The following is a 26,916-nucleotide window of genomic DNA, read 5'->3' as shown; positions in this document are numbered from 1 at the left end:
CCCCACGTTTGGAGTCCTTAGATATTTAATGACTGATGGTGGTTCACACTTTATTCATGGTGCTTTCTGTAAAATGCTTGCCAAGTATGATGTTAACCATAGAATTGCGTCACCTTATCATCCTCAGTCTAGTGGTCAAGTTGAACTTAGCAATAGAGAAATGAAATTAATTTTGCAAAACATAGTTAATAGGTCCAGGAAGAGTTGGTCTAAGAAATTAGATGATGCACTTTGGGCTTATAGAACATCATATAAAAATCCTATGGGTATTGTCGTGGGTTTGTCACGGCAGATGTCCTCATGAAAGGACTTTGTCATGGAGCCATCCCTACGGGTTAGCTTAAAGGTGTTAAATCGGACAAGGGACACGATGGGTTTTTATACTAGTTCGTCCCCTTCGCTGAAGGAAAAAGCCTACGTCTAGTTGTGGTGGTATTGATAGGGTTTCGATGATCGGGGAGCGAATCCGCTTTTCCTGGCCCTCGAGTTGTTGTCTGTTGTCCCTAAACCCCTGTCGGGTCGTCCCTTTATATAGATAGGTCGATGCCCGCCGGTTTACAGAGTCCCGAGGCCGGATCATAAACATGTCCAGCTCGGTCTCTATCCTTCCTATCTTACAATGCAAGTTACATGAGAAAGTCGGTTTACATCTACAGGCCTTAATTCGCCTTTGGGCCTTAGGCCTTCGTAAAGAGCCACCATCCTTACGTCTTCATGGGCTTCTGATCTTCTTGGAGTTAATCCGGCTACTCCTGGCCGGTTTATGTCTAGTAGTAATATCCCCAACATTAGGCCCCGAATTGATTTGGACTTGTTCATGTCAATCTTCAACACTTAGAAAAATTCTTCTCTTGCACCTTCACCTTGATCTTGTAAACCGTCGTGACGTCATACTCCAGGATCATGTTAAATCGCCATGATGTCATCTTGTTATTAAAAAATGGTACATCTCACCCTCAGTTAATGAGCCTCCGACAATCGAGGTGACCGCTCATGTTAGGTATTCAATATTCCGACCCCTTGATTCTTGCACATGTTACCTCCCCCCTTTACCTTATAAATAGGGCCACGGGTCATTTCCTCTTTTTCCCTCCGTCTCTTCACTTCTTCTTCCTCCTCATGACGCCTCTGCACCCGAGCGCCACCGCCATCACCGAGCTTCGCTTCCGCCTCTCCGTTGGCCGCTGCATCGACCTGGTTGCACCAGAGAGCCGCGACGTACTTCCGCTGCTGCAACAGCCGCTGTAAGTCTTTCCCTTTCCTCCTCTGTAGATCTATCTAGGGTTTCATTGTTCATCGAAGTTCATCGAATCTCTGGCACTATTCTTCAATGTTCCTCCTTAGTTCATGGATCAAAACCTCCAGCTTGATGTATTTCGTGTAACAGCTACAGCATTCCTTATCTTCTGCTATCACAACAACCCTTATGCGCATAAAAACTAATCTGGACCTTTGTGAACCACTTCGGGACCAACCCTTTTAGGTCTAAACCTTTTTTCTTTTCCTGTCTTATGCTAGATCCAAAATTTCCATGGAATCTTGTGAAACCCGTTTTACCTTATTTAGTCGTTCTTGCCTTAGATCTGTATCTTCTTTATCACATAGGCAGTTTACCTTTGTAGAAAGCAATCTATAACATACCATTAGTCCCCTTGTAAACCGACAATCCCTTTATCTCCGTTGCCATACTCCGGTTTAGCAGTATGCGTATACCTTTGTTCCGTTTATCGCTTTGGCATTCATCATTGTATCAGCCTCCAGTTTACGAAATTTACATACTTGGATTTCTTTATCCCGTTGCACCTTATGCACTACCATGAATGAATTTTAAACCGGTATTTCTTGTCAGCTTTTCACTTGCAATGGCCAAGTAGTTTTATTCCTGCAACTAGGCTTCCTCCCGGGTTACCGAGGAGCAACTTAATGGAATGGTAAAAATTGGTACCTTACCAAAAAAGAATGAGATCCGGTGGTGAGTTCCTGGATCGGAGAACCCTCCCACTCCCAAGCAGGGTGAAGTAGTGGTGTTTGTTGATCACATAGGCCGTGGCTTCAAACCGCCCGGGTCAAAGTTTTTTTGGGATGTGCTTGCCAGCTTTCAACTTCACCCTCAAGATATTGGACCCAACTCGGTATCCAATATATGCAACTTTCAAGTTTTCTGTGAAGCGTACCTCCAAGAAGAGCCTACTGTGGAGCTATTCCGGGATTTCTTCCATCTGAACTGGCGCACTGAATTTGTAGACGGACCCATACTGAACTTGGTGGCGTCTCCATTCAAAAAATAAAAGAGGTTGAATTTCCTCATGCCAAGCTGCATAGTCACCCCAAAGAGTGGAATCAAACTTGGTTCTACTGTAAAGACACCTCCCATGTAGACGAGAATCCTCTGCCGGGTTACCGTGCCCACCGGCTTGCCAATCCACTTCCACAGCAGCTAAGTGCTCAAGAACGGGCCCCGTATGCACCTCAACTCGCCAAGCTAAGAGCCTTCCTGGCCAACGGTTTAACAGGTGTAGACTTTGTCCGTTGTTGGATATCTTGGAGCATCTTGCCGTTAAGTTGCCGCTCCGTCTTAGTGTGCGAGTATACTTGTGAAGTAGAGGACTCCCAACGTCATACCAACATTCAACTAACCGATGAAGAGGTCACTGAGGCCGTCAAGAAAATATTGAATGAGTCGGAAGCTGTCTGTCACCAAACCGGACTAGACCCTTTTTACACGCAGAACAAACCGCCTGATGTGAGTATTGTTCCTTCGCTTTACACTTGATATCATTAGACTGTACAATCCTTGAATACCCTTCCTTTTACCTTTAAATAGGGTGATGATCTGTTTTGGAAGAAGAAAGCTCAAGAGAAAGCGGCAAAAACTGCCCGCCCTAAAACCAAAGCCGTCAAGAAAACCACAAAGCGGAAAGCACCTGAACGCATCAGTATGGAACTGGATGACGACCCGGATGAACCGGAAGTTGAGGTAGAACTTGATTCACTTGATTCCCTTTTCATGCATCTCATTGACAATGATACTTATCAGGAGGACGTGGAGGGTAGCCAAGCTGACGATGTAGACGTAATTATCCTTTCCTCCGGTTCAGACTCTATGCCGACACAAAAAATCCGTCAAGCGGTCCGGAAAGTAAGCTTTTCTCATCCTCTTGCTCACTTGGATCCAACATTTATTTTGAAGATGCAGCAGCACGAGGCTCGCCGCACAACCCGGCACAGCGGCCAAAAGGTCACTTCGGCCGGTTTACCTAACACCCCGGTTCGAAAGCGCCGATCTGAGGTCTCACCCACTTCTGACAATTCTTATCCCAAGGTAGGCTATTTTCGACAACCTCTTAATCCGTCCGATTGCGAATTATCAGGTGACACCTCCTTCATCCTCTGGCAAGTCAACAACGACCCAACTTCCTCCTCTCAAAACTGTAGCTGGGCAAGTACTTCAATCCCTTCTTTTGATGTTTTCATACTTTATATACTATGCTTAATTTTCACATCTTTTTCTGTTTTAGAGCCAAAGCCAAACCCAGCAAAAAGGCTCGGGTGAACAATCCGCCCAAAGACCAGGTGGTTCTTGAACCGGAGCAAATGGCTAAACCGGAGGGTCCAAATCCAAATCCTGAAGTTACCTTTGATGAACCACCCCCTCAAGATCACAATACTGATGAACAACCAAAAGTTGACACTGCTGTACCTGATGATGAACTGGCAAATCCCATCCGGGCTGACGATAGACCTTCTAGTCCGGTGAAAGCTACTGACACCCCATCAACTCCAGAAAAAACTGCTGGAGACAAAGAAGGTAGTGTTATCATTACCGGTATGAGCCACAACTCCCCTGGCCATCCTGTTATATTGGCAAAACATAGTGCCAAAGAAGAGCGTGATGCCATGGAAAAAGGCAAATGGAGCACCGACTTGTCAAGCTACACCCATCTTAGCGCTCAAGAACTCCACTCCAGTTTTCTAAACCGTCTGCACTCAAACCGTGATTATGAAGCTGGTTTGGTGAACCTGATGAAGGAACACTATGAGGTATTTTCATCACTTTTCCTTTCTTAAATCTAAAGTACAAGTATCATCCCAAGTAGCCCCCAAGGGCCGGTTTATGATGGCAATCATAAACCGGGACTTTGTAATATCTTAATCCTTGCATGTTGATCCTCCATATGTCAATTGATCTTTGGAAATAAACCGGCACTTTATCATTGCATTCCTGTAGTTTTCATCGGTGTAGCCCCCAAGGGCCGGTTTAGCTTTGCAAGGTAAAGCGGGTCTTGAATCAATGCGTCAACTTTGAACAGATGTACATTAGACCCCAAGTGTGAAGGATAATTCTTGCATTGTACTTGAGACTTGTGAAAAATATATGGATGATAGAGTAAATAGGCATTAGCCCCCAAGTACAAAGTGCATAACTTGTTATATGCTTGGTACTTCATAACCTGTCTTTATGATATATCTCACCTTTGTAGGCTGAGCTGAATAAAAAGGATGCTCAACCCGCGGACCTTCAAGAGAATGTTAAATCTCAACAAGCAGAGGCTTCCAAAGCCAAAGAAGAGCTGACCAATGCCTTAGCAGCTATGGAGAAGCTGAAAGAAACCTTTGACAAAGAGCGTGCAAACTGGGAGACGGAAAAGGCCGTTTTAACAAAGAAGGCCGAGGACGCAGAGGCAGCCCTGAAACCGGTGGTTGACGAACTGACCGGCTTAAAGCGGCAGATTAACGCCATGACTTCTGCTGTGTTTGGTAAGTACCTTATCGTGCAGTTTGTCTAATTCATAAGATCTTATCAATGACCGGTTTACTGATGCTGGACCATGACAGGGACCCGCATTGCTCATCTGGGCTCTGACATGAGGATGAAACTTAAAGAGGCCTACACCTTGATAGAATAGCTATTCTCTGGATCCCAGCGAGCCATTTGCACTGCAGCTTATGACAAGCCTCCGCCATCACTGATAAAAGAAACTATTGAAAAGCTGGCCATGCTACCTACCCGGATCAACGAACTGAAGAGATCAGCCGCAAGATCAGGAGCGATGACCGCGCTAATCCGGGCCAAGGCATGGATTCCGGATCTTGAACCGACAGATATCATCAAAGGGTATCCTGGTGTGAAAGAACACGGCTCAGACTTCAATAACGACGATCTTCGAAGGCTAACAAAGGAGATGCGACCAATAGCAAGAAAACTGGCGAAGGACACAGATTTATCTCATTTCCAACCGGTTTATGATGCTGAGTGAGGGAGTCCTGGATTAGGGGGTGTTCGGATAGCTAGACTATACCTTCAGCCGGACTCCCGGACTATGAAGATGCAAGATTGAAGACTCCGTCCCGTGTCCGGAAGGGACTTTCCTTGGCATGGAAGGCAAGCTTGGCGATGCGGATATGAAGATCTCCTACCATTGTAACCGACTTTGTGTAACCCTAACCCTCTCCGGTGTCTATATAAACCGGGGGGTTTTAGTCCGTAGGACAACGTACACATCAACAACCATACCATAGGCTAGCTTCTAGGGTTTAGCCTCCTCGATCTCGTGGTAGATCTACTCTTGTACTACCCATATCATCAATATTAATCAAGTAGGACGTAGGGTTTTACCTCCATCGAGAGGGCCTGAACCTGGGTAAAACTTCGTGTCCCTTGTCTCATGTTACCATCCAGCCTAGACGCACAGTTCGGGACCCCCTACCCGAGATCCACCGGTTTTGACACCGACATTGGTGCTTTCATTGAGAGTTCCTCTGTGTCGTCGCCGTCAGGCTCGATGGCTCCTACGATCATCGATAGCGATGCAGTCCAGGGTGAGACCTTCCTCCCCGGACAGATCTTCGTCTTCGGCGGCTTCGCACTACGGGCCAATTCGCTTGGCCATATGGAGCAGATCGAAAGCTACGCCCCTAGCCGTAAGGTCAGATTTGGAAGTTTAAACTACACGGCTGACATCCGCGGGGACTTGATCTTCAACGGATTCGAGCCACTGCCGAGCGTGCCGCACTGTCACGACGAGCATGATCTAGCTCTGCCGCCGAATAGTGCCCTGGAGGCCGTACCCGCATCGGCTCCGACTCTTAATTCGGAGCCAACCGCACCGATCGAGGATGGGTGGTTGGACGCCGCCTCGGGGGCTGCGATCCCAACGACGATTGAGCTGAACACCAGCCCCGCACTCAGCAAGACTCATGATTCCAAGGAGTCGGACTCCGAACCATTCGCGCCTCTGCCAATCGAATCCGATTGGGTGCCGATCATGGAGTTTACTGCCGCGGGCATCTTTCAGCACTCGCCCTTTGGCGATATTATAAAATCACTAAAGTCTCTCTCTTTATCAGGAAAGCCCTGGCCGGACTACGGTCAGCGATATTGGGATGCGAACGATGAAGAAATTCAAAGCACACCCACCACCCACTTTGTAGCCACTGCCGACGATTTAACTGACATGCTCGACTTCGACTCCGAAGACATCGACGGTATGGACACCGATGAAGGAGACGATGAAGAACCAGCGCCTATTGGACCCTGGAACGCCACCTCGTCATATGACATATACATGGTGGACGCATCCAAAAGATGACGACGAGGAGCGGAAGGACGCACTGAAGGCTTGTTCCCTCGAAAAGTAGTCAAAGCGGCGACGCAAGCGCCGCCCCAAATCTCGCCTCGACAGAAATAGCGATCACGCAGACCCAGCGCTGGAGCAGGGTGAACCGCTGCCGGACAACGGCAATCCGGATAATCAAACCGAACAAACAAATCCTATCAAGGATAATGGTCCGGACGACATAATGCCTGACAAACACTCGGAGAAACAGACTTCCCGTAAAAGGCTTGTTGCCACCGCGAGGAGCCTGAAAAAGCAGAAACAAAGGCTCAAGGCCGCGCAAGACACAGTCCAATTCAGATGGAGCAAAATACTCAGCACTGCAGCAAGGTACGGCGACAATCGCCCTTCCAAAAGCTACCCAAAGCGGAAGCTGCTACCCGAATTCGATGAGGAGGCCTTAGAACCCCCACAACCAAATATCAAAGCAGCCACCTGGTCGGATAGATGACCCCTCTACCAACTCAGAGCGGCATACAATGCCGCTCACCATACAACACGCAACCAATGCGAGGGCTCGCACCCAAAGAACGGGGCAACAAGATCCATCTATGGACCACGCAAGCGCGCCCCAGCATACAATGCAACACAACAAACATCCGAACCACGCGGCACACCCAGCTACAGGGGTGCCGCACACCCCCTATGTTTCACTGATGAGGTGTTGGACCACGAATTTCTAGAGGGATTCAAGCCCGTAAACATAGAGGCATACGACGGAACAACAGACCCTGGGGTCTGGATTGAGGACTACATCCTTCATATCCATATGGCTCGAGGAGATGATCTCCACGCCATCAAGTACCTACCCCTCAAGCTCAAAGGGCCAGCTTGTCACTGGCTCAAAGGCCTCCCCGAAAGCTCCATTGCAAGTTGGGAAGAGCTCGAAGATGCCTTTCGGGCAAATTTTCAAGGGACTTATGTCCGACCTCCGGATGCGGACGATTTGAGTCATATAACTCAACAGCCCAGAGAGTCAGCCCGAAAGCTTTGGAACAGGTTTCTTACTAAAAAGAACCAGATTGTCGACTGTCCGGACGCCGAAGCCTTAGCGGCTTTCAAGCATAGCGTCCGTGACGAATGGCTCGCCAGACACCTCGGCCAAAATAAGCCGAGAACGATGTCCGCATTAACAAACCTCATGACCTGCTTTTGCACGGGAGAGGACAGCTGACTGGCTAGATGTAGCACCAGCGACCCCAGTACATCTGAAGTTAGAGATGAAAACGGGAAATCACGGCGCAACAGCAATAACAAACGCCGGAATAAAGAAGGCAGCACGAAGGGCACGGCAGTAAATGCCGGATTCAAAAGCTCTCGGCCAGGCCAAAAGCCGCCCCCTAAAGGCACCAGGGACGAACTGTCCGGCCTTAATAAAATTCTGGACCAAGTATGTCAGATTCATAGTACCCCTGGTAAACCTGCTAATCATACCCATAGAGAATGTTGGGTCTTCAAGCAGTCCGGCAAGCTCAACGTTGTACACAAGGGGGAGGATACACCAAGTGAAGACGAGGACAAGCCCCCCAAGCAAGACGCGGGGGAACAAAAGCAATTTCCACCAGAAGTCAAAACAGTAAACGTGTTACACGTAATCAAGAAAAAAAAACAATGCGGCACTCCCAGGAAAGTATACCCAAGTGCCTATCACCACGAAGTCCTGCCACTGGTCATCTCAACCGATCACTTTTGACCATCACGATTACTCAGCACGTATCCGACACGCAGGATGGGCTGCCCTGGCATCAGCTCCGAATCATTGTCTTTGGTCAAATGTTGGGTTTGCCCGGCTCCTGTGTTTTGGTGCCTTACATTCCGCCTTGCCGGCTAAGGTAGCACCAGGAGAACTACTGCGATTGTGCCCTGGTTCATCCGGACGAGCACCTCGGTAGAGAAAGCCGAAAACTGACTGTCATGATATAGCGTGAGACTGGTCAACCACTCGATGACTTGTGGGAATGTTAGAATTCCTCCGCCTTAACGAAGGGCCGTTTCCCGGCCAGACATGTACGCACCCCGATATCAGGAGAGTGCGGAGCCACCAGGGGCTATCTGGTAGCCCCACTGTCAAACTCCTATGGCTAAGTGAAAGTGCTAAAGCATTATAGTCTGGTTGCTTCGCTCGCTCCGCTATCACCTCCTTAATAGGACCAAGACGTTGGGTTAAGTGTGAATGCGTGTTTTTGCGAGCACCTCCACATTATATGCGTGAGGGTTGAAGCTGACGGTTGTAATCTTTCAAGTTATACACATGTATACATAAACGGCCACCCAGGAGGCATCATATTACTTTCAGGCAAAAGTATAAAAATAGCCTTATAAAAATTTATAAAAGCATTTCGCTTACAATGAGATTACATATCACTCAAACATAATATTTTTTGAGCACTGGGTCTCTATCAAACGGGCACCCTCAAGAACTTCTTCAAAGTAGTGCTCGGCAGCCTTTCGACCTATAGCCGAATCCCGCGTTGCAACATTGGTAGCATCCATCTCCGCCCAATATGCCTTAACACGGGCAAAGGCCATCCGTGCGCCCTCTATGCACGCCGACCTCCTCATCGCATTAATGTGCGGCACCACATCAAGAACCTGCTGCACCAAGCTGAAATAGCTGTTTGGTTTTGACCTTCCCGGCTACAGCTGATCCACAACAGACCTCATAGAGAGTTTGGACAACCTGTTTAGTTCGGCCCATTCGGCTAATTGGTCAGTCAATGAAAGTGGACGCTCGGGAGAATGGAATTATCTCCAAAACAGTTGGTCTACTCCACGGTCTGTCTGACCCTGGAAGTACTTAGCCACATCGGCAGCGCTCGCCGCCAAATCCATATACACATCATCCGAACTCCACAGCCGATCCAGAGGGGCATACCGTGGATCTCCGAATTTCCTCCGCAACATAAAGGATTTCCCAGCTACAATATCCCCGGCTTCCCGCAGCTCCTCCTTCTTTGCCCTCATAGCAGAGCGGAGATCTTTTTTTGTCACAGCAGCCTTCTCAAGGTCCGATGCCTTCGCTTGGTTTTCCTTTTCAAGAACCCGGCAACGGTCGGCGGCGGCTTTTAATTCCACAGCCATCTTGGCCATCTTGTCTCGGGTCTCGCCATGCGTGGCCTTCTCGGCTTGCAACTCTTCAGCCGCCTTCACAGCAGCCGCATTACCTAACCTCGCTTGTTCCTTGGCTCGGTCAAGTTCTGCCCGCAAGCCTTCAACAGTGGCAGCTCCATCTGCAGTCACAACATATTTAAGATACTGGCATCATGCTGCTCTTCCTATGTGGCGTTTACCAGATATTGACACTTACCCTGTGCCTCGTCAAGCCTTTTGTTAACAAGCTCGATGTCGGCGTCTGCCGCATCCAACTGCCATTCTAAATGGGCAAACTCGCTAGTCCGGCTAGCCACCGGAGCTTCCAACACCTGCACATAAAGGCAGTATGGTTATTTCCTGGGAATATGATCCTCTGTTCGTCGTCGTTTCCGACGACAACCAGAGTCTCTGGGGCTACTATCTACACAGGGCACACCTAACATGTGCAGGGTTATCATACATTCTTTTACGTACCTCAAAGCCTATCAGTAGACTCATAAAAGCTTCATGCAATCCGCTTTCGGCGGACGATATTCTCTCCATCACCGTATTCATCATCACACGGTGTTCATCTGAGATGGCCGCTCGCCCCACCAACTCCCTCAGAACATCCGATCACACACTAGACGAGGCCGGACTCTTTTGTCTGCTTCCTTTGGGAGCCGGACACTGGGAGCTTCGGGGATCAATGGGATTATCTTCTGGCCTCACCAGACTCGGAGAGGCCCTCCACGATGACACTTCGGGGTCGCCTGCTTCTGGAGTGGAGGAGTCCGGAGGAGGCGTTTCGCTCTCCATCATCTCTGGAAGAAGATCCCCCGAAGATGAGCTCATTTGAGAGGGGCTAAGGCCCGAACTGCAAAATATATGCGGTGGTTATTTTCTCAGAAGAAAAATGGCGTATCTGTACTATTAAAGGTATTTCGGGTCACTTACGACTCGTGGGAGAATTGATCCCCCGCGGACTTTGTGAGGCAACAGCGCCCCCCGAGGTAGGACCCTCTGTAGGAGACTTCTTCTCCCGTTTGGAAGCTTCGGCTTCCGAATCCCCGGGCGCAGTCCTTTTCCTCTTCTGGTCGCCTTCCCTCATGGAGACGCTCGCTCCCTCGGCTAGAATGGGCAGCGTTGGGGGCCCGCGTCCGCCCGCATTATCCTCCACGGTATCTTCCTTCAAGGGCTCCGGGCAAGGTGCGGTCTGGAGCATCTTTTCCAATACCGGATTTTCCAAACCCTCAGGGAGGGGGGCCGAACACCGAATCAACTTTGCCTTTGTTAGCTAGTCCTGCTCAAAAAGCGAACTCTCAGAAATAACTTCATAACAAAGTAGAGAAAGTATGTTCGGCCGAAAGATGCCTTACCTGTTCGACAGTGCGGTTACTACTTAGGCCCACGTCCTCGGTGATTTCCGGACACCCCGTCTGAGGTCCGAAGAATGACTTGTACATCTCCTCATGCGTTAGGCCGAGAAAATTTTGAATAGCACGCGGTCCCTCAGGGTTGAACTCCCATAGGCGAAGAGGCCGGCGTTTGCAAGGCTGGACTTGATGAACCAGCATAACCTGTATCACCGCAACCAAACTGAAATCTCCATTGAAGAGATCTCGAATGCGGCCTTGCAGTATAGGCACGTCCTTGGCTGGCACCCAGCTCAGACCTCTGCTGATCCATGACATCAATTGTGGTGGGGGGCCCGAGCGGAAAACAGGGGGGCCGCCCACTTGGCACTTCTAGGAGCCGTGATGTAGAACCACTCCTGTTGCCACAATTCAGACACCTCTGGGATGGAACCTTTGGGCCACGGAGCTCCCGTCATCTTGCGTATTGAGGCACCTCCACACGCTGCATGCTCCCCCTCGACCAGCTTCGGCTTCACTTCAAAGGTCTTGAGCCATAGGCCAAAGTGAGGGGTAACCCGGAGGAAGGCCTCGCACACGATAATAAATGTCGTGATATGAAGAAAGGAGTCCGGAGCTAGATCATGAAAATCTAGCCCGTAGTAAAACATCAAACCCCTGACGAAAGGATCTAGGGCAAGGCCTAGACCTCGGAGGAAGTGGGAAACGAACACGACGTTCTCGTTGGGTTCGGGGGTGGGGACGGCCTGCCCTCGGGGAGGCAGCCGATGCAAAATCTCGGCGGTCAGATATCTGGCTTCCCTCAACTTCTTGATGTCTTCTTCTGTGACGGAGGAGGGCATCCATCGGCCTTGAAGGCTAGATCCGGACATGACTGAAGGTTTGGGGTGCCTGACCTGAACTTCGGGCGTTTGAGCTTGAGGTGGGGGAAGGATTCGATTGAGCACGGGAGAGAAAAATAAAAGCCTTGTCCCCTTTATAAAGAGGGTGAATATCAAGCATCCTCTCCGTGCCCGTTTGGACTTGCCTATAATCTAGGAGTCCTAGAAGCGGTTGGGTTACCCACGCCCGTATTGATGAGAATCCCGGGATAAGGGGACACGATCTCTGCTTTAACAAGACGTGCCAAGGAAACCGCCTCGCATGACGCGCTGAGGTGGGATAATGAAACGACTTGGATAAAGGCTTGGCCGTGGTGTGACACACTACGGAATACGTCAGCAGATTAGATTGGTGTAAATATTATTCTCTCTATGGCAATATGTGGAAACTTATTTTGCAAAGCCGGACACTATCTTTGTGTTCAAAATCTTCTATGAAGTACTTGGAGGAGGAACCCGCCTTGCAATGCCGAAGACAATCTGCGCGTCGGACTCGTCGTCATTGAAGCCTGGTTCAGGGGCTACTAAGGGAGTCCCGGATTAGGGGGTGTTCAGATAGCCGGACTATACCTTCAGCCGGACTCCCGGACTATGAAGATGCAAGATTGAAGACTCCGTCCCATGTCCGGAAGGGACTTTCCTTGGCGTGGAAGGCAAGCTTGGCGATGCGGATATGAAGATCTCCTACCATTGTAACCGACTTTGTGTAACCCTAACCCTCTCCGATGTCTATATAAACTGGGGGGTTTTAGTCTGTAGGACAACGTACACATCAACAACCATACCATAGGCTAGCTTCTAGGGTTTAGCCTCCTCGATCTCGTGGTAGATCTACTCTTGTACTACCCATATCATCAATATTAATCAAGCAGGACGTAGGGTTTTACCACCATCGAGAGGGCCCGAACCTGGGTAAAACTTTGTGTCCCTTGTCTCCTGTTACCATCCGGCCTAGACGCACAGTTCGGGACCCCCTACCCGAGATCCGCTGGTTTTGACACCGACACTGAGGGAAAAAGACAGCCCACGTTGATCCATAATGTTGAAGATCTTGTGCCACCAATCCGTAAGCATACTTATGCTCCTGACATTGACCCCTCCAATCTTATCCATAAAGAGGCCGTTTTTCAAGCCTTAACCGGAATCGATTGGTCAACGATTGATTGCCAGCGTCTGGGGAGGGATGAAGAGAATGTGACCGCGCAAGATGACCCTCAATCGTCAAGCCGTCCCGATGAAGAATCCTAAACCGGTGGTCGGTTTACCAGTTGCAGTCTTCCACTCTTTGAAAACAATTATTCAATTTGGGTTGTTTAAAGTGCCTTGTAATAGGATAGCATGAACACCTTTATCTGCCATGCCATTGAGCATGTTTGTTTTGCTTGATACCTGAAAACTTGTTCTGCCTTTGGGATCTATTTATGCATAGTCCGTTATGATTTGTGTTCCTGCATATAAGAACTTGAAAGTGTCCTAGTGGTTTACCACTGGACGGGTCATGATGCCCAAAAATATATACATAACTTGGATGGATAACCAAGATTTGTATTAACCAGATATAAAATAGATGATACCTATGACATACCTCGTTGGCTGACCAACTACTTGTATAGTAAGGGTGAAAAACACCAATCCGGAGTGTTGATGACTCCTTGCCCTCTTGTTGGTTCATATAAAAACCATACCGGGCTATAATAGCCGCTGATTTGTTCGTATAATGCTGGTGACATCTAGTCAAAACCAGACCGGAGCAACGTACTACCGGTTTAAAACTGATCATGTACTAACAACTAAGCGTTGAATGTCACGCCGGGTTGTAAAAACACCGGTTTATCAGAAAATATTCATAAATCCATTATTAAAAGATTATAAAAACAGCAAAGACAAAAGAAATATGCAAGGCTTTTCATGGGCTGCCAGACCCTAAATCGAGGCTTTTCATGGGCTGCCAAGCCGCTGAGTTACACCATTTAGCAAAGCCTTTTAAGATGGACCTCAATCTTTAACCAATCACCGTTTTAACTTTGACAAGTTCAGGGTCTATGAGATTGACTTGTCAAACATTCGATGGATCATACCAGGTTTACCTGGACGGAGTGGCTTACTCAAAGAGGCAGGATCACCTGAGGTTTTAGGTGAATACACCTGGCTTCCAAGCCTGGCTTGATAGCCTATTACAAGGGTGCAAGCTCGTTGTTCTTTGAGAAGCAAGGAGCCCCCATGTAATTTTTGGGCTATTCTCAGTGGTTATCCATGTTTGAGTTGTGCTTGATGCAACAAACTCTCTTGAGTCCCACATAATTTCCTTTTGGCTTTAAGCATATCAAGAGGTGTAGCTATGGTGTGAAGACAACCAAGCCCCCTAGTGATATCCCTTTTTGGTTTTAAACCAATCAAGAGGTGTAGCTATGGTTCGAATACGACCAAGCCCCCTAGTGATTCCCTTTATATCTGTGTGGCCTTATGGACCGGGTTAATAAAACGCCGCTTTGTCAGTTGAAGCCCCCATGGAACCACACATGATGTAAAAAAGAACAGAGACCCCGCTTTAGCCGAGGTTCTGGTTTATTATATAATATATACATTTTCATAAGTATGTACATAAGAAGAGCTTGTGGCTCAAGTATAGTAAGGCCGAAGAAGGGCTATATTCCACGGCCACTTGGTCTCCTTCGATTTACGGGAGTCTTTGTGCTCTCGAACATCAATCAGGTAGTATGACCCATTGTGCAGATTTTTGCTAACCACAAAAGGTCCTTCCCAAGGTGGGGATAACTTGTCCATATCAGTCTGATCCTGAATGAGCCAGAGCACCAGATCGCCTTCTTGAAAAGTTTTGGTCTTAATCTGGCGGCTGTGATAACGTCGAAGATCTTGTTGATAAATCGCCGAACGTGCTACCGCTAAATCAAGCTCCTCATCTAACAGGTCTAGTGAGTCCTGGCGTGCTTTCTCATTCTCAGCTTCAACATAAGCCATCACACGGGGTGAGTCATGACGGATGTCACTAGGGAGAACCGCCTCTGCTCCATAAACCATGAAGAAACGCGTGTGGTGTTGGTACTCCATAACACAGAATGTAAATCCTCTACCCAACAACCCGGTGATAACCCACAAGTATAGGGGATCGCAACAGTTTTCGAGGGTATTCAACCCAAATTTATTGATTCGACACAAGGGGAGCCAAAGAATATTCTCAAGTATTAGCAGCTGAGTTGTCAATTCAACCACACCTGGAAACTTAATATCTGCAGCAAAGTGTTTAGTAGCAAAGTAATATGATAGTAGTGATAACGGTAGCAAAAGGTAATAGTAGTAAAAGCAATGTTTTTGGTATTTTATAGTGATGATAGCAATAGCAACGGGAAAGTAAATAAGCGAAGAACAATATATGGAAAGCTAGTAGGCAATGGATCAGTGATGGAGAATTATGCCGGATGCGGTTCATCATGTAACAGTCATAACCTAGGGTGACACAGAACTAGCTCCAGTTCATTGATATAATGTAGGCATGTATTCCGAACATATTCATACGTGCTTATGGAAAAGAACTTGCATGACATCTTTTGTCCTACCCTCCCGTGGCAGCAGGGTCCTTATGGAAACTAAGGGATATTAAGGCCTCCTTTTAATAGAGAACCGGAACAAAGCATTAACACATAGTGAATACATGAACTCCTCAAACTACGGTCATCACCGGTAAGTATCCCGATTATTGTCACTTCAGGGTTAACAGATCATAAGACATAATAGGCGACTATAGACTTGCAAGATAGGATCAAGAACACTCATATATTGATGAAAACATAATAGGTTCAGATCTGAAATCATGGCACTCGGGCCCTAGTGACAAGCAATAAGCACAGCAAAGTCATAGAAACATCAATCTCAGAACATAGTGGATACTAGGGATCAAACCCTAACAAAACTAACTCGATTACATGATAGATCCCATCCAACCCATCACCGTCCAGCAAGCCTACGATGGAATTACTCACGCACGGCGGTGAGCATCATGAAGTTGGTGATGGAGGATGGTTGATGATGACGATGGCGACGGATTCCCCTCTCCGAAGCCCTGAACGGACTCCAGATCAGCCCTCCCGAGAGGTTTTAGGGCTTGGCGGCGGCTCTGTATCGTAAAATGCGATGATTTCTTCTCTATGATTTTTTTCTCATCGAAACTCAATATATGGAGGTGGAGGTGGAGTTGGAGTCGAAGACGCAACAGGGGGCCCACGAGGTAGGGGGCGCACCCTAGGGGGGCAGGCGTGCCCCCACCCCCGTGACAAGGTGGTGGGCCCCCTGGCCTTCATCTTTTGCAGGTATTTTTCTTATTTTCTGAAAAGTGGCTCCGTGAAGTTTCAGGTCATTTCGAGAACGTTTGCTCCTGCACATAAATAACACCATGGTAATTCTGCTGAAAACAGCGTCAGTCCGGGTTAGTTCCATTCAAATCATGCAAGTTAGAGTCCAAAACAAGGGCAAAAGTGTTTGGAAAAGTAGATACAACGGAGACGTATCAACTCCCCCAAGCTTAAACCTTTGCTTGTCCTCAAGCAATTCAGTTGACAAACTGAAAGTGATAAAGAAAAACTTTTACAAACTCTGTTTGCTCTTGTTGTTGTAAATATGCAAAGCCAGCATTCAAGTTTTTAGCAAAGATTATAACTAACCGCATTCACAATAACGCATAGGTCTCAAGTTTACTCATATCAATAGCATAATCAACTAGCGAGCCATAATAATAAATCTTGGATGACAACACTTTCTCAAAACAATCATAATATGATATAACAAGATGGTATCTTGCTAGCCCTTTCTGAGACCGCAAAACATAAATGCAGAGCACCTTTAAAGACCAAGGACTGACTAGACATTGTAATTCATGGTAAAAAGAGATCCAGTCAAGTCATACTCAATGTAAACTAACAGTAATGAATGAAAATGACAGCGGCGCTCTCCAACTGGTGCTTTTTAATAAGAGGATGATGACTCGGCATAAAAGTAAATAGATAGGCTCTTCATAGAGGGAAGCAGGGATTTGTAGAGGTGCCAGAGCTCGGTTTTGAAATAGAGGTGAATAATATTTTGAGCGGTATACTTTCATTGTCAACATAACAACCAAGAGATGGCTATATCTTCCATGCTACACACATTATAGGCGGTTCCCAAATAGAATGGTAAAGTTTATACTCCCCCTTCCACCAACAAGCATCAATCCATGGCTTGATCGAAACAACGAGTGCCTCCAACTAACAAGAGTCCCAGGGGGAGTTTTGTTTGCAATTATTTTGATTTAGTTTGCATAAAGCATGGGACTAGGCATCCCGGTGACCAGCCATTTATCTCGTGAGTGAGGAGCGGAGTCCACTCCTCTTGAGAATAACCCGCCTAACATGGAAGATACAGACATCCCTAGTTGATACATGAGCTATTCGAGCATACAAAACAGGATATTTTGTTTGAAGGTTTAGAGTTTGGCACATACAAATTTACTTGGAACGGCAGGTAGATACCATATATATGTAGGTACAGTGGACTCATGTGGAATAACATTGGGGTTTAAGGGATTGGATGCACAAGCAGTATTCCCGCTTAGTACAGGTGAAGGCTAGCAAAAGACTGGGAAGCGACCAGCTAGAGAGCGACAGCAGTCATGAACATGCAATAAAATTAATCAACACCAAATGCAAGCATGAGTAGGATATAATCCACCATGAACATAAATATCGTGAAGGCTATGTTGATTTTGTTTCAACTACATGCGTGAACATGTGCCAGTCAAGTCACTTAAATCATTCAGAGGAGGATACCACCCTATCATACCACATCATAACCATTTTAATAGCATGTTGGCACGCAAGGTAAACCATTATAACTCATAGCTAATCAAGCATGGCATAAGAAACTATGATCTCTAGTTGTCATTGCAAACATGCTTATTCATAATAGGCTGAATCACGAACGATGAACTAATCATATTTACAAAAACAAAAGAGGTCGAGTTCATACCAGCTTTTCTCATCTCAGCCAGTCCATCATATAACATCATAATTGCCTTTCACTTGCACGACCGAATAGTGTGAATAATAATAATAGTGTGCATGCATTGGACTAAGTTGGAATCTGCAAGCATTCAATAAACAGGAGAAGACAAGGCAATATGGGCTCTTTTGTCAGATCAACAATAATGCATATAAGAGCCACTTCAACAATTTATCATGGTCTTCTCCTATCGACCCCCAAAGAAAAGAAAAGAAATAAAACTATTTACACGGGAAAGCTCCCAACAAGCAAAAAAAGAACAGGAAATATTTTTGGGTTTTCTTTTTAATTACTACTACAAGCATGGAAATTAAACTGATTAAAAGCTAGAACTAATTTTTTTAGTTTTTCTTAAGGTTTATTAAACACACAATAAGAAAGCATAAAAAGGAAATCAAACTAGCATGGATGATACAATGAAAAAGTATGAGCACCGACATCTAGCAATGAGTGTGTGAACATAAATGTAATGTCGGTGGGAAATACATACTCCCCCAAGCTTAGGCTTTTGGCCTAAGTTGGTCTATGGCCATGGCTGGCCTGGCGGATATCCATAATAGTAGTTGGGGTCGTACTGCGATGCAGCGGCTATCGCCTGCTGAGCTGCAGCGTGGCGGCGAGCGGCCTCCTCTCTCCTCTCGTACTCATCTACCTCCTCTCTGGTAATAGTATATCTTCCTCTTGCCTGATAATCAAAGAAGGCAGGAGCAAGGAGAGTAATACGGACAGCATGGCGTCTATCAAAGATTAGTCGATACTAGAGATGTGATTCATTCCTCTCAACAAACTGGTGGTGAACCATAGCATTAAAGTCTAGGTAAGCAGGAGGTAATTCAATATCATCTTCGCGTATGTCTATACCAAGAAAATTAGCTATGCGGGTTGCATAAATTCCTCCAAAGAAATCTCCATTATATCTATTAAGGTGCAACCTACGTGCAACAATGTCTCCCAAATTATATGATTTGTCTCCTAACACAGCACTCCTAAGAATACTAAGATCAGGGACACACATGTGACATGCCTCATCTTTACCATTAATGCATCTACCTATGAAGAGAGCAAAATAATGTATAGCAGAAAAGTGAATGCTCCCTATGGTAGCTTGTGTAATATCTCTAGATTCTCCCATAGTTATGCTAGCAAGAAAATCTCTAAATTCAGATTTGCGAGGATCCCTTATACTACCCCATTGTGGAAGTTTGCATGCAGTGGTGAAATCCTCTAAGTCCATAGTGTAAGATTTATCATAAAGATCAAACAGGACAGTTGGAGAATTACGTGAAGTTGAAAATTCAAACCTCCTCACGAAGGTACTGGTGAGGTTGTGATACTGGCTGCACTTCTCTTCCTCAAAGCTCACGAGATCGGCATTACGCAAACATATGTTAAATTCTTCTTTAATTCCTGCTCGATCCATAAAGTTCTCAGAAGGCCATTCACAAGGACGCACTGGAGCGTTTCTTGGTGGATCTTCATCAGCATCACGCATTGCAAGCCTGGGTCCTTGCTTCCTTGAAGAACCACCTTGGAACATTTTCCCAAGCATATTTCTTCCTCTGAAAAATTCTGAAAAAAAATTAGTAACTTCAAAATAAAAGTAAACCAAACTCAATAATATTGCTAGCAACTACTCCTACAAGTGCCTAGGGCCTATATCATGCATCAAAACTACTTTTGACCATATAAATTTGACATGCAATATCAAGAACAGGGTCACCTAAGCAGCAAAAATTTGCAATGAATAAAGCACTAGAACAAAAACTAATTGGACCAATGGAGGAGTCACATACCAAGGAACAATCTCCCCACGCAGTTTTGTGAGAGGTGCTTTGAGCAAGGAGATCGAAAATGGCAGCAAGATGAGCAAGAACTCGTGCTTTGAGCTGGATATTCGTGTTTGTGGGAGGAAGATGAAGTGTGTGGGTGCAGGAATAAGTGGAGGAGGGCCACCATGGGCCCACAAGGCAGGGGGCGCGCCCTAGAGGGGTGGGCACGCCATCCACCCTTGTGGGCAGGTGCTTGACCCCCCTGGTGTGTTCTCAGTTCCATAAATCCTCAAATATTCTAGAAAAAATCATATTTAAATTTCAGGGCACTTGGAGGACTTTTATTTTCGAGGTATTTTTATATTGCATGGATAATCAGATAACAGACAGAAAAATATTTATTTTTAATTTATTTAATATAAATAACAGAAAGTAAAAGTGGGGTACAGAAGGTTGTGCCTTCTAGTTTCATCCATCTCATGATCATCAAAAGGAATCCACTAACAAGGTTGATCAAGTCTTGTTAACGAACTCATTCTGAATAACATGGAACCAGAGAAATTTTGAATAACACTATGTTACCTCAACGGGGATATGCACATCCCCAATAATAAGAATATCATATTTCTTCTTGACAGTAGGAAGAGGAAATTCAAAACCTCCAAATATAATCGATGGAATTTTTCCAATAGAGTTGATACTATGAACTTGAGGTTGTTTCCTTGGAAGTGTACCATATGCTCATTACCATTAACATGAAAAGTGACATTGCCTTTAGTGCAATCAATAACAGCCCTTGCAGTATTCAAAAAGGGTCTTCCAAGAATAATAGACATACTATCGTCCTCGGGAATATCAAGAATAACAAAGTCCGTTAAAATAGTAACGTTTGCAACTACAACAGGCACATCCTCACAAATACCGACAGGTATAGCAGTTGATTTATCAGCCATTTGCAAAGATATTTCAGTAGGTGTCAACTTATTCAAATCAAGTCTACGATATAAAGAGAGAGGCATAACACTAACACCGGCTCCAAGATCACATAAAGCAGTTTTAACATAATTTCTTTTAATGGAGCATGGTATAGTGGGTACACCGGGATCTCCAAGTTTCTTTGGTATTCCACCCTTAAAAGTATAATTAGCAAGCATGGTGGAAATTTCAGCTTTCGGTATCTTTCTTTTATTTTTAATAATATCTTTCATATACTTAGCATAAGGATTGGTTTTGAGCATACCAGTTAATCGCATATGCAAAAAGATAGGTCTAATCATTTCAGCAAAGCACTCAAAATCCTCATCATCCTTTTTCTTGGATGGTTTGCGAGGAAAAGGCATGGGTTTCTGAACCCAAGGCTCTCTTTATTTACCATGTTTCCTAGCAACAAAGTCTTTTTTATCATAACATTGATTCTTTGATTAAGGGTTATCAAGATCAACAGCAGGTTCAATTTCTATATCATTATCATTACTAGGTTGAGCATCATCATGAACATTATCACTAGTTTCAAGTTCATTACGAGATTGAGTTTCAGCATCAGAAATAGAAATATCATTTGGATTCTCAGGTGTTTCAACAATAGGTTCACTAGAAGCATGCAAAGTCCTATCATTTTTCTTTTTCTTCTTTTTAGAAGAACTAGGTACATCTATATTATTTCTCTCAGAATCTTGCTCAATTATCTTAGGGTGGCCTTCAGGATACAAAGGTTCCTGAGTCATTCTACCAGTTCTAGTAGCCACTCTAACAGCATTATCGTTATCTTTACTATTCAATTCATTGAGCAAATCATTTTGAGCTTTAAGTACTTGTTCTACTTGAGTGGTAACCATAGAAGCATGTTTACTAATAAGTTTAAGTTCACCTTTAACATTAGCCATATAATCACCCAAGTGTTCAAGCATATTTGAATTTTTTTTCAATTGTCTACCAAAATAAGCATTAAAATCTTCTTACTTAGCCATAAATTTATCAAACTCATCTAAGCATGGCCTAGCAAATTTAGTAAATGGGATTTAAGCTTTATCATATCTATAGAGAGAATTTACCTTTACTACCTGTGTCGGGTTATCAAGACCATGAGTTTCTTAAATATGTAATGGATTAAGATTATATGTTTCTTCAACAGGCGGTAGATTAAGACCATGTATTTCTTCAATAGGAGGTAAATTCTTAACATCTTCAGCTTTAATACCTTTTTCTTTCATAGATTTCTTTGCCTCTTGCATATCTTCAGGACTGAGAAATAGAATACCCCTCTTCTTCGGAGTTGGTTTAGGAATTGGCTCCGGAGGTGTCCAATTATTTTCATTTGTCAACATATTATTCAATAGAATTTCAGCTTCATCTGGTGTTCCTTCCCTGAAAGCAGAACCAGCACAACTATCCAGGTAATCTCTGGAGGCATCGGTTAGTCCATTATAAAAGATATCAAGTATTTCATTTTTCTTAAGAGGATGATCAGGCAAAGCATTAAGTAATTGGAGAAGCCTCCCCCAAGCTTGTGGGAGACTCTCTTCTTCAATTTGCACAAAATTATATATATCCCTTAAAGCAGCTTGTTTCTTATGAGCAGGGAAATATTTAGCAGAGAAGTAATAAATCATATCTTGGGGACTACGCACACAACTAGGATCAAGAGAATTAAACCATGTCTTAGCATCGCCCTTTAATGAGAACGGAAATATTTTAAGGATATAAAAGTAGCGAGTTCTCTCATCTTTAGTAAACAGGGTAGTTATATCATTTAATTTAGTAAGATGTGCCACAACAGTTTCAGATCCATAACCATGAAAAGGATCAGATTCAACCAAAGTAATTATATCAGGATCAACAGAGAATTCATAATCCTTATCAGTAACAAAGATAGGTGAAGTAGCAAAAGCAGGGTCGGGTTTCATTCCAGCATTTAAAGATTGCTTACTCCATTTAGCTAATAATATTTTGAGTTCAGTTCTATTTTGGCAAGCTAAAATAGCTAAAGAAGCTTCTTGATCAAAGACATAACCCTTAGGAATAACAAGTGATTCTTCATCATCACTTTCATTAGTATCATCAGATTCAATATTTTCAATCTCTCTAGCCCTAGCAAGTTGTTCATCAAGAAAATCACTAAGTGGCATAGTAGTATCAGGAATAGAGGTAGTTTCATCATAAGTATCATGCATAGCAGAAGTGGCATCATCAATAACATGTGACATATCAGAAAGAATAGCAGAAGCAGGTGTAGGTGTCGCAAACTTACTCATAACAGAAGGTGAATCAAGTGCAGAGCAAGATGGCAGTTCCTTACCTCCCCTCATAGTTGAGGGATAGATCTTGGTTTTTGGATCTCTCAAGTTCTTCATAATGATAAGCAGATATATATCCCAAGTGACTGAAAGAATAGAGCTATGCTCCCCAGCAACGGCGCCAGAAAATAGTCTTGATAACCCACAAGTATAGGGGATCGCAACAGTTTTCGAGGGTAGAGTATTCAACCCAAATTTATTGATTCGACACAAGGGGAGCCAAAGAATATTCTCAAGTATTAGCAGCTGAGTTGTCAATTCAACCACACCTGGAAACTTAATATCTGCGGCAAAGTGTTTAGTAGCAAATTAATATGATAGTAGTGATAACGGTAGCAAAAGGTAACAAAAGTAAAAGCAATGTTTTTGGTATTTTGTAGTGATGATAGCAATAGCAACGGGAAAGTAAATAAGCGAAGAACAATATATGGAAAGCTCGTAGGCAATGGATCAGTGATGGAGAATTATGCCGGATGCGGTTCATCATGTAACAGTCATAACCTAGGGTGACACAGAACTAGATCCTGTTCATTGATATAATGTAGGCATGTATTCCGAACATAGTCATACGTGCTTATGGAAAAGAACTTGCATGACATCTTTTGTCCTACCCTCCCGTGGCAGCGGGGTCCTTATGGAAACTAAGGGATATTGAGGCCTCCTTTTAATAGAGAACTGGAACAAAGCATTAACACATAGTGAATACATGAACTCCTCAAACTATGGTCATCACCGGTAAGTATCCCGATTATTGTCAATTCGGGGTTAACGGATCATAACACATAATAGGTGACTATAGACTTGCAAGATAGGATCAAGAACACTCATATATTAATGAAAACATAATAGGTTCATAACACTCGGGCCCTAGTGACAAGCAATAAGCATAGCAAAGTCATAGCAACATTAATCTCAGAACATGGTGGATACTAGGGATCAAACCCTAACAAAACTAACTCGATTACATGATAGATCCCATCCAACCCATCACCGTCCAGCACCTACGATGGAATTACTCACGCACGGCGGTGAGCATCATGAAAGGTGATGGAGGATGGTTGATGATGATGATGGCGACGGATTCCCCTCTCCGGGCCCCGACCGGACTCCAGATCAGCCCTCCCGACAGGTTTTAGGGCTTGGCGGCGGCTCCGTATCGTAAAACGCGATGATTTCTTCTCTCTGATTTTTTTTCTCATCGAAACTCAATATATGGAGGTGGAGTTGGAGTCGGAGATGCAACAGGGGGCCCACGAGGTAGGGGGCGCGCCCCCCACCCTCGTGGCAAGGTGGTGGGCCCCCTAGCCTTCATCTTTTGCAGGTATTTTTCTTATTTTCTGAAAAGTGGCTCCGTGAAGTTTCAGGTCATTCCGAGAACATTTGCTCCTGCACATAAATAACATCATGGTAATTCTACTGAAAACAGCGTCAGTCCGGGTTAGTTCCATTCAAATCATGCAAGTTAGAGTCCAAAACAAGGGCAAAGTGTTTGGAAAAGTAGATACGACGGAGACATATCACCCGGTCTCCGCTTTAAAGGAACCATAAGCCGGGGTTTGATACCTCTCAAAATTTATTGATTTGCCCTCTCTGCTTGACCATTAGACTGGGGGTGAGCCACTGACGCTATATCAAGCTGGATGTGCTCACGTTGGCAAAATTCCTCCATCTCACCCTTTGACAGATTAGTACCATTATCAGTTATAATACTGTGTGGAAAACCAAACCGGAATATCAGCTTTTTGATGAATTGAACCGTCGTGGCTGCATCACACTTACTGGCTGGCTCTGCTTCTACCCACTTGGTAAACTTTTCAACTGCCACTAACAGGTGTGTCTTTTTGTCCTTGGATCTCTAAAGGGTCCAACCATATCGAGCCCCCAAGTTGCAAACAGCCAAGTAATTGGAATCATTCTCAACTCCTGAGCCGGAACATGAGCACGGCGTGCAAATTTTTGACAACCGTCACACCTTTTGACTAAATCCTCAGCATCAGCATGAGCCGTGAATAGAAGCCGTGAGGAAAAGCCTTAGCCACCAAGGATTTTGAACCGGTGTGGTGACCACAATCTCCTTCGTGGATTTCTCGCAAAATCTCACAACCCTCTTGTGGAGACACACAATGCTGAATTGCTCCTGTGACGCTGTAACGATGTAACTCCCCATTGATTATGGTCATTAACTTGGAACACCGGATTATCTGTCGGGCCAAGGTTTCGTCCTCCGGTAACTCGCCCTGGTTCATGTAAGCCAAGTACGGGACTGTCCAATCCGGTATAACATGCAAAGCTGCCAACAATTGGGCCTCCGGGTCAGGAATAGCCAACTCCTCCTCTGTGGGTATCTTGGCCGACGGATTATGCAGTACATCGAGGAAGACATTAGGTGGCACCGGTTTACGCTAAGAGCCTAGGTGACTTAAAGCATCCGCAGCTTCATTCTTTCGCCGGTCTATATGGTCAACTTGATAACCCTTGAAATAACCAGCCACTATGTCCACCTCTCGTCGATATGCAGCCATGAGTGGGTCCTTAGAGTCCCAAGTGTCAGATACCTGTTGAGCCACCAGGTCCGAGTCACCGAAGCACTTAACCCGACTTAAGTTCATCTCCTTAGCCATCCGAAGACCACGGAGTAAGGCCTCGTACTCAGCTGCATTGTTAGTACAAGGGAACATTAAGCGAAGAACATAACAATACTTGTCACCTCGTGGGGAAGTTAATATGACTCCAGCCCTCGAGCCCTCCAATTGCCTGGACCCATCAAAGTGAATAGTCCAATAAGTGTTATCTGGCTTTTTCCTCTGGTGCCTACAACTCTATCCAATCATTGATGAAGTCCACGAGTGCTTGAGATTTGATCGCTGTGCGAGGTGTATACTTGAGCCCGTGAGGTCCAAGCTCAATAACCCACTTGGCAATCTGGCCAGTGGCTTCTCTGTTTTGAATGATATCTCCCAGAGGGGCTGAACTGACCACTGTGATAGGATGACCCTGAAAATAATGCTTGAGCTTCCGGCTTGCCATAAACACCCCATACACCAGCTTCTGCCAATGCGGATACCTCTGCTTTGATTAGATAAGCATCTCACTGATATAATAAACCGGCTGTTGAACCGGATACTCCTTTCCGGCCTCCTTGCGCTCCACAACAATAGCCACACTAACAGCCCGGGCATTAGTAGCCACATATAGCAGTAAGGGCTCTTTATCGACCGGAGCCGCAAGGACAGGCGGTTCAGCTAATTGCCTCTTCAAATCCTCAAACGCTTTATCAGCCACATCACTCTAGACAAATTCATCCGTTTTCTTTAGCATATGATATAAAGGGATAGCTTTCTCCCCGAGACGACTGATAAACCGGCTCAAGGCCTTAATCCGGCCGGCTAAAGGTTTAGCCAGGGACATGATTGCTGAAATTTTTCAGGATTAGCCTCAATGCCCCTGTTTGACACCAGAAAACCCAGGAGCTTGCCTGCTAGAACACCAAAGACACATTTGTCCGGATTAAGCATCATCTTATAAACCCGTAGGTTGTTAAAAGTCTCCCTCAAGTCATCTATCAATGTTTCCTCCTTCTTAGACTTCACCACAATATCATCCACATATGCATGAACAATGCGCCCAATCTGTTTATGAAGACAATTGTGAACATAGCGCTGATAAGTCGCCTGGGCACTCTTGAGCCCAAAGGGCACTACAAAAAATACACATCCGTGACATTTTGGGCCGAACGAAAAAAATTCTGTCATACATATGACACTTCTATGACGATAATTGTGACAAAACCCGGTATCATCATAGATGTGGTGGGATCCTACTTCTATGACAAAAAATCATGACAGAAAATGGGCTTTTCG

Source organism: Triticum urartu, chromosome 5 (assembly GCF_003073215.2).
Source record: "Triticum urartu cultivar G1812 chromosome 5, Tu2.1, whole genome shotgun sequence".
NCBI classification, from domain to species: domain Eukaryota; kingdom Viridiplantae; phylum Streptophyta; class Magnoliopsida; order Poales; family Poaceae; genus Triticum; species Triticum urartu.
This window is presented reverse-complemented; position numbering follows the sequence as displayed.